Here is a 13,314-nt window from a genome sequence, read left to right on the forward strand (position 1 = left end):
TGACAGCATGCGCAAAATTAATGTAACGTAAGTTTATCTCTTTCAAGCAGAAAAAAATGAGCATTGAAAATAACGAAATTATTCACCTAATGAAGTTCCAACACTGCTACTGCAGTATCTTTTTTTTTTTCCACTTAGATTCATAAAATGTAAGCAATCAATAGGGAATTACAGTCACAGAATGAGCAGTTAATTGTGTCAGCAAGGTTTTAGGATTTGCTGCAGTATTTTGTCAGAACCAATATTTCACAGCAGAAACTGGATAAATTAATATTACTTATCACTGGATTTTTTTTTTTTTTTTTGCTTAATAAGGAAGACTGTATTATTTAAACATACTTAGCATTGGTGAGATATTGTTCATAAATAATCCTGTTATTTTTTACAGGATTATTTATTCATTGATTTTAATGAAGACACTGCCACAGTCATAATGCAAAAGCGACAGTTACTTCTTTAGCTTTAGATAAAGGTCATTCTGTGCTATCAAGGGTGGTTTTGTAAGCTTCGAATACTTTCGATAATGTAAGCAGTCATCTTCATTTGGCATGAATTTCCATTTTATTCACGGAGCGGATGTACATTTGTAATAGTGCTTTTTTTTTAATTTAAAAGTGTGTTTTAAATTATGTAATCCTGAGCAATGATCAACAAGCTAAGAATATTACATGGGGAAGGGCAGGTTGCACTCACCGGGACCAAGAGTTCTGCACGACTGTATACAAATTCATGAAGCGATAATTGCCACTGGGAAAACTTTATATGCTGAAAGATTTTGGAGCATGGATCACAGGCACTGATGTTGGAGATGAGTGTTTTAAAAATGTTGTGGATTGATGAACAACTGCTTTCATATATCACCCAAAATACAGCCTGACAGCCATTTCAGTCTTCAGAGCAAACATACGTTCCACATTTTGCTTGAAATTGCTGTAAGAATATTGTTAAGTTTAGCTGAATTATTCCATATCAAGAAATTTAACTCATGTCTAAATTCTAAAATTAATAAAACTGATTTATGTGATAAGCTCAAGTAAATTCCAGATACTTGCCTTAAAATCCTTATCTAAATGAATATATTACAGAACTCTACACAGAAATTCAGTAGAAATTCAGTCTTTTAAACACTCTAAGAAAAATCCTTTTCTGAAATGTATGTAAAAGAATACAAACCAGTTTTGTAATACAAAATAATACAAACCAAGACTGAGCATTGTAAGATAAAATTTTGCATGAGAACAGTAGTTTTTACATCAGCCTCTAAATACACTGTTGAAGCACACTCTGTGTCAGGAGTAAGGCTAAATTAGAAACGTGGTTCTAGCAGTTTTTTTATATATGCAGATTGCAATGTGTGGATTTTTGCTGAGGTATATTTTATTGCACCAGCTGCCAGTTGGGCGAAAGGCTATGTAACATTTATTCTCTTTTTTGGAATACTGAGATATATTCCAATGACTGTTGGTAGAAGGTTAGCAGCAGTCTGCAGTGAGTAGTTACGGGTGTCACTCATGTGCATTCTGTGTGGTGCAGATTTTGCACCCCAGATTTCAGACCTTGGCTTTGGACCACTTTGGGTTAATGAACAGTGGAAGAAAAGAAAGGACAAGTACAGTTACTGTTGCAGTTGCAGATGCAGCTTTCAGTGTTACCACAAGTGTGATAAAGACAGTTTGTATAATTTATCTGCTTGTATTGACTCTGTTTCTGAAAAGCAAAGACATAGGCATACAGGAAATGCTGTATTAAAACAAAACCTAGATCCATCAACCATAGTATTTCACCTCCAACTGCCTTTTAAAACCTAGCTCAATTTACCTTCAGTTTTAGGGCAGAAAAAAGTATAGTGTACTTGTCTTAATATTATGGAAGAAAAGTCTTTGATCTTGCTGTCACTTAAGTTGTAGTTGTGGATTATTGAAATTGTCAGTATATATTATTTCCCTTTTCTTAATTGAATAGCATATATATTCTAGAAAAATATTTCCCTTCTAGTTTAGTTAAAAAAAAAAAAAAATCAGGCTTCAGTATCGTTGTGGAATTGTGTCAAATGATCTTACTAATGATTAGATTTACTATTTTTCACCAGTATTGCCAACTTCAAATATTTAGAACTTCCTCTTCAAAATGATTTATTCTGCCACATGGATTTTTGCGGAGAAACGTGGAAAATCTGAACTAAGCATCTTCATAAAAACTTCTGAAAAGCAAGTTCTGAAAACTTCTTAACCAGAGACTTTTTTTTTAAAACACTGAATCTTTACACCAAACAATAGGATTTATGAAGAAGAACACAGGATAATAGAGTTAATAAAACATAAATCATGTAATAAGTATGTTTAATGCGCAGTGTATGCGTTTCAGTTTCATCGTGACCAGTGTGAATGTGTGTTGAACAAATGTCCCTTTGGCAGTTTGCCTCCTTTCTGCTTTGGCTTGTTCTCTTTGCATATATGTTTACAGTACCACTAAATTATTTTATGGGCTGCCTGCTACTGAAAACAGTGGTACCACTCTGCCTTGCTGGCTGTGTGCTCCTGCAGCTTCCCTGGAGTTGGCTCAGGATCTACATTAGCTCAACATTCACTTTTCAGCAAATAACCAAAAGCTTTTTGCTAGTTTAGCTCTACAACCTGTGAGCATGGAAAGAGGCAGGAATGCAAGGTAGGAGGAACAACACCACCACTTTGTCAACAGTTTACCGCTAAATCAGTTCAGGTATATTGTGAAACTATTACTTTGAAAGCTCTGACAAGTATCCATGGTTGGCTTTCCAGGCTTTCTTTCAGGAAGTTAAATACTCTGAACACTGTAGCAGGAGATTGTTTCCCCATAATCTTACAAATACTCCTCGCTGCTTGAGGTCAGAAGTGCTCAGGGACCCTCTGTATCTCCTCAAGTCATGCAGATGCAGCTGAGAGTGAGACATGCCCAGGCTTTTAATGGTCTGTCTTGCTCATGAACTTTGGCACCTAACACATAGGTTGAAATCCAAGCTGTTTGGATCAAACTTAGAAACCAAGGGCTGTCTTTATAAACATAAATTAAATAAACCCCAGATTAATTTCTTAGGCAGCTGACCAGCTGTCCTGGAATAGTCTGTATCTATACTAGTAATGTCCTCAAAACAGTGGACGGATGCAAACTGACTGTTGGGAATGATCCCTGTAATTTTCTGTACTTGAAGCATGCTCAGGAATTGTGTGGGGTAGTGCTGCTTGGCATGTGACAAATTTATTCCAGCAGTACAGACAATTACATTCTATTGCCCAACAGCTTCTACAAATATACTGGATTTTGCTAGAATTTTACTCCTTCATATCACTTTCACCACCTTCCCCATCACTTCCACATCACTCAGCCATCTCTAATGAGGGTAGCTAACATTGGTCCTTCGGTGCCAACAGCCCTGTAAGGACTCCAGGCTTCCTGCTGCCCCTCACAGTATCACTGCGCTGGGTCCAGGTGTGTCACCAATTCATACATCTCTAAAGACAGTAGGACTATTCATACTCCAGGAGCAAAATACAGTAGAAAGAGTCACCAGTACCAAGCAGTTTTATTTCCTGTCAGTAAGCATTTCTAGGCATCCTATTTGAAAGAGCATGGTGAAAAGAATCTTGCAGCATTGTTGCCTGAATTAATTCATAAACTGCACTATGCAGAGACAGTAACTTGGTCTATAAAGCAATGTAACTGTGTTAGCATTATGCTATATTAATTAATTAAGGAGGGCAATTAATCAAATTGAGTATGGCACTATGGTGGCAGCAACATTGCTTCACGTTACAGAGCTAAGGCCAATCCAGAAGGCCTGAGAGGCTCTGTATCACCCTTCTTTGTATCACTCTTCTTCTTTATTATGGCAAAATCTCATTTTGGAAATATTAGGAATAACTCTGTCATTTACGTAATAAGAATTGTAATTCACTGTATTTTGTATTGTATTGTTTGCACTTTTTGTATATTTGTATAATTGTATTTTTTCATTCAAAACAAATTATTTTTAAAAATTTAAATTAACGTTGTAATGTTGTAGCAGTGCTTTCAGCTTTTAAAGTCTTCTCAGCTGTAACTTCACCTCTGGAAAATGGCAACTACTGAAAGCTAGCCCTGGATTTTGAAAAATTCCAAATCAAGTATCAGTATTCTTATATTAGATGCTGGAGATTTCTGTTCATTCTTTGCCTTCTTCTACTTCATTACTAATGGCTAAAAGTTCCTTCCTTTGTAGCCTGTAGATTATTATGCTAAACGTGTATGGGGAACTGTGTGCTCACATACTCTTAGAAATGGAAAAGCTGTTGCTCTGATGGTTCTAGGAAAGTCTACACTGCAAAAGAACTATTTTGCTAAATTATTGACTGCTCTGTTTCAGGAAGACCGCCATCTTGTTGCATAAAACAATGAAAATGGTAGAAGAACAAATAAAGATAGGGGAATGCTGAAATAATAAATAACTTTGACCTTTTTTTTTTCTTTGTTGGCATTCTGTTATGTTCTTTGATCTTCCCTGCCTTAAACGAGCTAATATCTGCCAAGAGAGCACAACTGTTACTGAATCACTAAGGTCCTGTTTGTTCCGCTTGACAGATGACAATGCATTTTTGTTTTTCTACAGAATCATAGAAGTGGCTTTGAAAGCTTTCACCAACCAGAAGCCTTCTCTCTTCTCTTCTCTTCTCTTCTCTTCTCTTCTCTTCTCTTCTCTTCTCTTCTCTTCTCTTCTCTTCTCTTCTCTTCTCTTCTCTTCTCTTCTCTNCTTCTCTTCTCTTCTCTTCTCTTCTCTTCTCTTCTCTTCTCTTCTCTTCTCTTCTCTTCTCTTCTCTTCTCTTCTCTTCTCTTCTCTTCTCTTGTCTTGTCTTCTCTTCTCTTGTCTTCTCTTGTCTTCTCTTCTCTCACTTCCCCTTGCTTTTCTTTTTTTTTTTTGGGTGGTGTTTGTTTCTCATCCCCTTGAGACAGAATGTACTGCAGATGATCATGATCCCATTTTCTGAGTAATGCTAATTAGTCAACACTGAAGATGGACAGTTTTGTTGTTGCTCATGTTCCATATTGTTTTGACAAGAACTGAAGTTTGCACTAGCTGTGCCATATAGTGATGTTTCAGTTGCATTAGGATTAGCTTGTAAGTGTCCTTTGTAATCTTTCTCTGCTTTTTATTCCTTGCTTTTTTCAACAATTTCTGTTTGATAGTGCTAATTAATGTTACACGGGTGTCTTCTATTTGCAGTTGTTGAATTGCTTGATAGCTTGATCAAAAGACTTTTGGAGTCTTTAGAGTCTTTAGAGTCTTTTAGAGTCTTTAGAGTTCAGAAAGCAGTATTTTATTAAATAATTTCAGCTTTACAATGGAAGTAGGGGATCATTATCAGGCCTATTTGAATATGGTGAAGAAATGGTGAAACTTTTTTAAAGGGTGCTATTTTCAGTCAATAGTATAAGCCTGAATATTTAAATGGAGGCTATTGTGCAAACATTCTTTGTTCTAAATTCATATGCACTTAGTACAATGAGGAGCTAATTTCTGATGGTGATTCTAGGTTCTCCTGAGTACAAATAATAATTATTGTAAAAATGAACCATTTTGCATTGCATTTTTGATTCAGATTCCATTGATCATGCCCCCAGTCTTTTTAAGTCAGCTTTAAAAATTGACTTCTTCTCTGGGGTAAAGAGTATACATTATATCATAGAAACAGAATTTTGGAAAGTTTGCAAGTTATTCCCAAAGAATGAAATATAACCTCTGTGGTTGTTAATTTTGGATTTCTCTGATGGTCAGAGATGATGTGTGTGTGAGGATCAGAGATTCAGGCCCTGATCCAGCAAAGCACTTAAAGTCATTTTTAACTTAGCTCATCATAATCAGCTCCACTGAAAACAGTGACTGATTCAAAGTAACATGGGAGATATAGCACAACTTCAGCTGGGAATATATTTTTTAAATACAGTCACTGTCATTGCTTTTTCAATTGAGAATATCAGAAAAATTCTTATAAGGATTTATTTCAAAATCTTCCTACACTGTATGACAGATGAGTGACCAGTGGCAGCAAAGAGCTGCTCAGATGTGGCTGTAGTAGTTGTTGGACCTATGGTATAACAATAACAATCCAGTTCTTGATATCCAAGTATGAACACAGGAAAATGCTCAGCAACACTGACTACTTCAGTGATGGGTTGCCCTCGTGGAATTCTCCTTTAGGACTTGAGGTCTATACAAATAGGTGCAGAAGACAAATGAGATGTTGTCTTTATGTGTCCCTGTCTCTCTCTCTGATAGTTTGGTGGAAAGTAGATTGTTTCATAATCTGCAATTAGACTGAGGGAAAACAGGAGAGCCTGATGTGGCAGTTGCACATTTGCACAGGTATATCTAGCCATACTAGAGGTAATAGAGAAAAAAAGTTTGTCAATGATTAGAGGAATATCCAAAGCAAACCTGGTTCTCATAAGAAACCCAGAAAATGACAGATTTCTACTACCAGTAGTTGAAACCAACTGGGCAAGTTGTGTGCTTGTTAGAGTTATTTTGGCGTCAGGGTCACAATAAATGTAATTTTGATGGGTGACAGGGACACCTGTTCTGTTGCTCTGATTGTTCTGTTCTACAAACAGCTTCTTGCAAAGAACTGCAAATGTGTGATTCTTAAAACCAAATGTGATATATTCAAATTCCCTTACTGAGGAAGAGAAAGAGAGTGAAGAAAGTAGTTTAAGTCATCAGATAATTCTACAATGTCTTCTGTTTTAGGATTAGACTATCTTCTAAACTTAGATAAACTTGGATAATCCAGTCACTTTTATGGTACCTGTCTCTTTTTCTGTACATTTTTGCATTTTATGTACGTATGGGAAAACAGTGACGGAAAAAAAACAGACCTAAGAGACAGTGGTCTAAATTAAAAGAGGTTTTATTTTGTGCAAGATATGGGAGATGGATAACTATCATTTAAGTTTCAATGAGGGTTCAAATATGCATATGTTATTGACTACTGAGAACAGGCAGGTCCATTACTAGGGGCAGTGGGCCATGCAGGTGTTTTGGCTCAGGACTAAAGAATTTTGCAGAAGTACTATGAGGCATGGGGAGGGCAGTAAGTTCCTCCTATTTTCTAATTCAGATTAGGTAAAGGAAATGAGACTCAGACTTTCATCAGGCCAGTGAGTAGATGAATTGAGACAAATGGTGACTTTCCAACGGAGCTCCCTTAGTTGGCAGTTTAGAGAGAATAGCTGACCGTTTGAACAAGAAAAATGTTTCATTATGACCAAAGAACAGCTGACCATGACATAGAACTTGGAAACGGGTATCTGCAGAGAATGAGGAGGAAACAGGCCATCATCAAACTGATTAATATCTTCTGTTTGGATATTTTGTTGCAGATTCTTGTATTAGATTCATGGATTCATGGAATAACTTAGATTATAAGGGTTGCCCAGATGCCATCCAATAAAAACTGTTGCTCAAAGTTGGTCTAACTACAACAGGTAATTGGACAACTGGCCCTTCGAGTCTTATACGTCTCCAAGTATGACTCTACAATGTTTCTGGGTAACTTGTTCCAGCATATGTCCACCTTGTCTTCTCCAGGTTGAAAGGCTCTGCTCCCTCAGGCTGTCCTTGTATGCCACGTGGCAATGTACATGTACTTTTGCCCTGACCAGCCTGGAACGCCCCCACTAGCCTTGCTAGACACCTCCACCAGGTTATCCTGGGACACCCCCACTAGACTTACTAGACAATATGTCATTGTCTCCTCTCACAAGAGGAAGCAAAAGCGATGGGAAGTCTCAGTGACAGCTTATACCTTTCCTGTTATGTAGCTGTAAAAAGGCAATAAAGGCCTTTTTTGAGTCGGGGGATTGTGAAGTGATCAAGGACTCTTTAGTTCTTCTCTCTCTTTTTTTTTGTTTTTTTAAATTAGTTGGACCCATTTATTTGGTATTTACAAATAACACTTGATTATGCCACATAATATTTCTGTGTTTTTCAGTAATATAAAATTTATCACTAATTATTAAAGCATTTATCAGTATTAGAACTTCTCTGCTGCTGTTTCAACACCCGCAAGATTTTGTCTGACCATCTCTGCCATAATTAAAGACATTGCTGAAAATCATGGTATGTGAACATGTATAAAAGTAGGCTTTGCAAACAGTGAGTTTCAAATAGTTCAAGCAGACTTTACCAAGCAACTTGGTTGATAAAATTAGATTTTTTTTTCAGATTTGAGCATCTAGAACTCTTTCTTCTTTTATTCATTGCAGTCTCTGTTTTGAACTGTACCACTAGATACCCATTGCAGTTTAGCAGCAAGAAAGATGAAAAATGGGATGAAGACAGAGAATACAGTGCAATATTTGAGAGGAGAGGCTGAGAGTAGCTTTTTTATCTGAAGAAAACAGCATCATGCGTATTTTGAATGCCCATGGATGTGCTTGCACAAGAGTACTTGCATGCTCATGTTTAAACCTGAAGCTTGAGAGCTCTTGTTGCTCCCTAGTGCACAGTCAAGCATTTGGCAAAGAAACGAGTCTTGACAAATAATACTGTGAATGAGGCCAATTAATTATGAAATATGACTTATTAGCAAACAGAGCTGACATGTACTAAGTAAACTTGCTGAAACATTGGAAGACCCTAGGGGAACTCGTGGGAGCAAAGGCAGGGGGAAGAAGCAGGTTTATTTGTGCTCCTCATTGCTCTTCTTCCATGTCAAAAAGATTCTTTTTTCCTGGCTAATCTTGATATTTCTTTCACATAGTTCCCTGAATTGTTAATATTCAAGTTGATCTTTGTAGTTTAACTGAAGTGCAACCTGCTATCCTTTAAGTGATCTGGATAACTGTGTTTGGATGGTATGTGTTATACTAGTAATCTCTTATCAGCTTAAAGAACTGCAGGAATGTTGTGTGTCAGTTAGCTTGAAGTCACACTTTGGGAGAAATTATGTAAATAAATTAAGAATTTACAAATGTGGAATACAGGTAGCATGTTGTATTGTGTAACATTGTTGCAAATGTTACAAGGTAAAATAATGGAAATAAAGATATATGTACAGTTCCATATCCTAAGATAGCATCTAAGAAGCTTCTAGTTAGGACACTTAACTCATGGCTAAAATGTTGTTACTTGTGCAAAGCTTATGCTGTCAGGTTGGGAAAGCAGGACTGCTTTTACAAGCATTATTTTCTTGGAGTTTCCTAGGAGTTTATTCAGATACAAATCTCCTTCTCATGTCACTCCCATCTCTCTCTTCCAAGATCTTCTGTTCTTTGATTTAAGGAAATTGTATCAAAACGTGTTTCCTCAAACTTATATCCTATTTCCTCTTGCAACTGAGAGAAGTTGAACAGTTGTCTTTCTCATCTAGAATTTCTTGCTGAAATGCTGTCTTCAACTATTCACACTTTGAATCTCACAGAAAAATTTTGCTAGTCACCCTTTATATCAGTGCATAAATGAAACTAACCTCGTGGAAATGGTACTAATGAATCATTTTGAAGATGGCTCTTCCATAACCAAGCCTAATAAATATAAAGATGTCTTCTTTCTAATGACTTTCCCAGCTTTCTTACTATGCAGCTTTGGAAATCAGTCATTCCATACATTTGGTTTTTAATATAAACACAATAAATGAGAATGAACATGAGATACTAACTTATAGTTTTGCATTTTGGGGCTTATTCCTTTTTTATGATGTTAAATTTATAAGAACTGTTCTACTAAGAAGCTGAATTTCTGATTAAGCAAGTATTGTTGCTTAATGTTAAATCACAATATTGTGATTATAACTTCTGGTATCTGGTAACCACAGTTTTGCTTTTCTAACACTGAATAAATATCTTTGTTCGTAATTGGTAACCATTTTGTTTGGGAAAGCAGAGTAAGGTCTTTTTTTTTCATTTTCATCTGTCTGCATGAAAATATCAGCTAACGCTTTGAAACATCAATATTTGCTAAGATCGTTTGCATTTGTCTAGACTACTCAGGTATTTTGGTCCATTTGATGTGTGTAGTAAGTCATTAATGCTGAACAGATTGTGAACAGTTATTTAGTTTTATCCTCCTGCATGATTCTTAGGTACAGCTGCTGAATAATGCTGAATTGAAAAGGAAGATGGTGACTAGTTTTAGTGTCACGAAGTTCGGTTTGCTCATCTGGGAACTGAAAATCAGGATCATAGCTGCCACTGTAATCTGAAGCTGCCCAGACTATCTTCTGCCTCTGCCCTGGAGCAGCAGTCGAAGAGAAGTCTTCCTATTCTTTGCTAGCCCAGACTGTAGCATCTCATTCACTCTTTTGGGAAATTTCAGGCACTATCTAGTCAGGATTAGGATTTGAGAGAAGAAAGAGCAGGCTCAGTGGGAAAGGATTTTTAGAAATCTTAGCTCTTAAGAACTTGCAGTTTTTCAGAGGATTAAGCACTCACCAAATATAGTTGGAGTGGCAGGGGAATAGTAAATGGTGGTTTTGTGACACTAAGTTTCAGCTCCTTGCCAAATTCAAAGTTCCTGCTCCAAAAACCTCATTTGCTATAGCAAAAAGGCTTTCTCATTTCAGGAAGGGGTTTCTAGAAATCTTTAAGGTGGTAGAACAAAAAAATTATCTTCCCAGTTGGCTCAAATTCTTGAAAAAAAAGGCTCTCCAAGCTCACCACTGACATGGAAAATTTCCACCTGAACAGCTAAACACTGATAGCATCATAAAGAGCTGTAAACAGGGTCTTAAAATTAAAGGCATAAGGATACTTTACCAAGAAGCTGTGGTAACATCCCAGACTAATTTTTCTTTTGATTGCACAGATTATTTCAGACAAAATACATAACAGACCTTTTCACACAGAGAAAAAATGGCAATATGTATAAGTGATGTAAATTAATACACATATATACTAATTTGCTTTAAATATTTTTATCTCTTATTTGAGGTAAAAAATATTTTAAGCAAATATTCACATATGAAATTAGAAACTCACTATTTAATTGTAAAATCAACTTAAAATAAAAATTCAGAATTAAGAAGCTTGGGTCTAGCCATTTGGTACTGTGCCTATTTCTATTAAAGTTACCTGAAAAAAAATGTATATATCTTATCAACCTACAAACATCTAAGTGTTATAAACTTGTAATAACAAATTGAAGAGCTTATCTCTACTAAAAGTCTAAAGAATTTTAAAGCATACTTCATGCTTTGCCTAGTGGTATCAAGGGGTTTTTTTTCCTCCTCCTTCTTCAGAGAAGATTTATAAAGCAGTGGGGTAGATGGTGCTGTTCTCCAACTGTCTATCTTGAGGAGTTTCCTCACTGGACTAAACACAACATAATTTCTCTGTAATGCTACAGTGGAATCTTGGAAAAACATAATGTTCCTCTTGTTATGTGCAATAGATTCTTCTTTAATTGCAGCAGCTAAAAAAAACCCTTCTATCTTTATAGATGTGGAACTGAACCAATGAAGTTTATGGTCTCTCACTGTCAGCAGGTTTAGGGAAAATTTATAGTATACCTTTTCAGTTCTGAGCATGCCATTTTCTGCTGGAATACTTACTAAAGTTGGAAACCAGTACTGAAAAAAGAAAACAATATAGGGCTAGGAGTATTGCTATTTTTAAAGGATTCCTATAATTTTAAGAGTTTTTATCTCACAGCTGCTATTACTTTCACCTCCCTTTCCCTCAAACCATTGCTGTATCTTTTCTAGAATCAAGAAACTGTATTTTTGTTAATGCTGTTTTTTCCTCCACTTTTTTTTTCCTCATTGTAAATTAAACTTGTTCTTTGCCATTCCTGATTGGCTTTCAGGACTTTTAATTAGTATAAAACTGAAGATGGAAATCCCCGAGCCTTGTTTTGGTTATTTAGATAAGCTAGAGTAATATTTTCTATAGTTTTTGGCTATCTATTCCTTTTTCTGGTTTACAGTTCCAGTGGGCATCACATCACATTTATTTACATTCAGTGGAAGGAAGCTACTTCTCTTGTTTTTGTGCTGGGTTCTGGATTTTGATTTAAAATATATTCAGGATGTCTATTATGGTTAAATCTTGAATATGATTCAGGACCCACCTATTTCTACGTGGTGACAGTACTGGATTGATGGTCAAGCTGAGCCAAAGCATGTTATGAATGACTGCAGTTTTGATACAATCCATCTAGTTGATTATTACTCAAGCCAATATTATAAATCAGATATTAGCCAAGATAGGAATATAAAAACTAGAAGTAAACTGAGTGCATACTTTGCCTTCAGAGATAGGTCTAAACAATGCTAACTTAGCACAGAAATGTGACTTAATTTTTGATTTTTCTATGTTTTGTATTTTATTACTGTAGTTGAAAATGAATCCCTCACTTTTCAAAATCTGAGTTTGGCATTGACATAGCTAGAAAAATAAAATAGAAAGCTTTTTTTTTTAAAAAAAAAAGAGAAGATTTAATCCTCCACTGACATTTATTTAATCAATTAATCAATTAATTTCCCATTTCATTGAAAATGATCTTCATAGTTTTAGGAACTCGTCTTCTATTCAGTCTCAGTAAAAATCAGTGCGCATAAAGGAGGAATTTATGCTTTGATCTCCTCTGCCAACACATACTTAGTGCTCCTCAGTTACAGCAGGCTGTCCCCTTTTCTCTTTCAGTATTCGATTGCTATTTCGTCTTATCTTCCTATTTCTGCCCTGTTTTAACTCAAAACCAGCACTAATTTTATTTGTACGTTCCTAAACTTCACAAATATAGCAAAGAATCTATCCTCAATTCAAAATTAGCACATCTTTGAAGTCCACAGAACCAGTTTGCTTCTGCATTTTATGAGGGTTTGAGGAAGATGGGGGAGATGAGTTTCTGCTGTTGTGTATGTGCTCTTTAACTCCAAAACAATATGAAGCCTTTTTTATTATTATTATCATTTTAAGTGAGAGAAAGATAGAGTGGCTTAGCTACAACTGAATGAGTTAGTGGAGAACTTACCAAATCTTAGTAGCTGGAGTTCAATGGTTTTAAACACCTCAGTCAGGTACTGGAAATGAAGATGCTGCAGCTTTTTTTTACATTTACTCTTTGAAAATACTACACAGTTTTGTTTTTTTTTTCTTAAGCTACACAGTGAATGAGGCAGAGGATGCTCCATCAGATCTGCATAAGTTTAAGGCTATATATAAAATGCGCTTTATGTCACCATGGTTTTGAAAAGCATGTTGGTATTTACTGGAGAAAAGTACCAAATATTATTGCTATATCCTGTACATATATCCGTATTAGGTTCATAAAATGCAAAACTTAATATCTAGTAGATGAAAATG

This window comes from Nothoprocta perdicaria, unplaced genomic scaffold (genome assembly GCF_003342845.1).
Source record: "Nothoprocta perdicaria isolate Ctin4 unplaced genomic scaffold, notPer1 scaffold_36, whole genome shotgun sequence".
Classification (NCBI taxonomy): domain Eukaryota; kingdom Metazoa; phylum Chordata; class Aves; order Tinamiformes; family Tinamidae; genus Nothoprocta; species Nothoprocta perdicaria.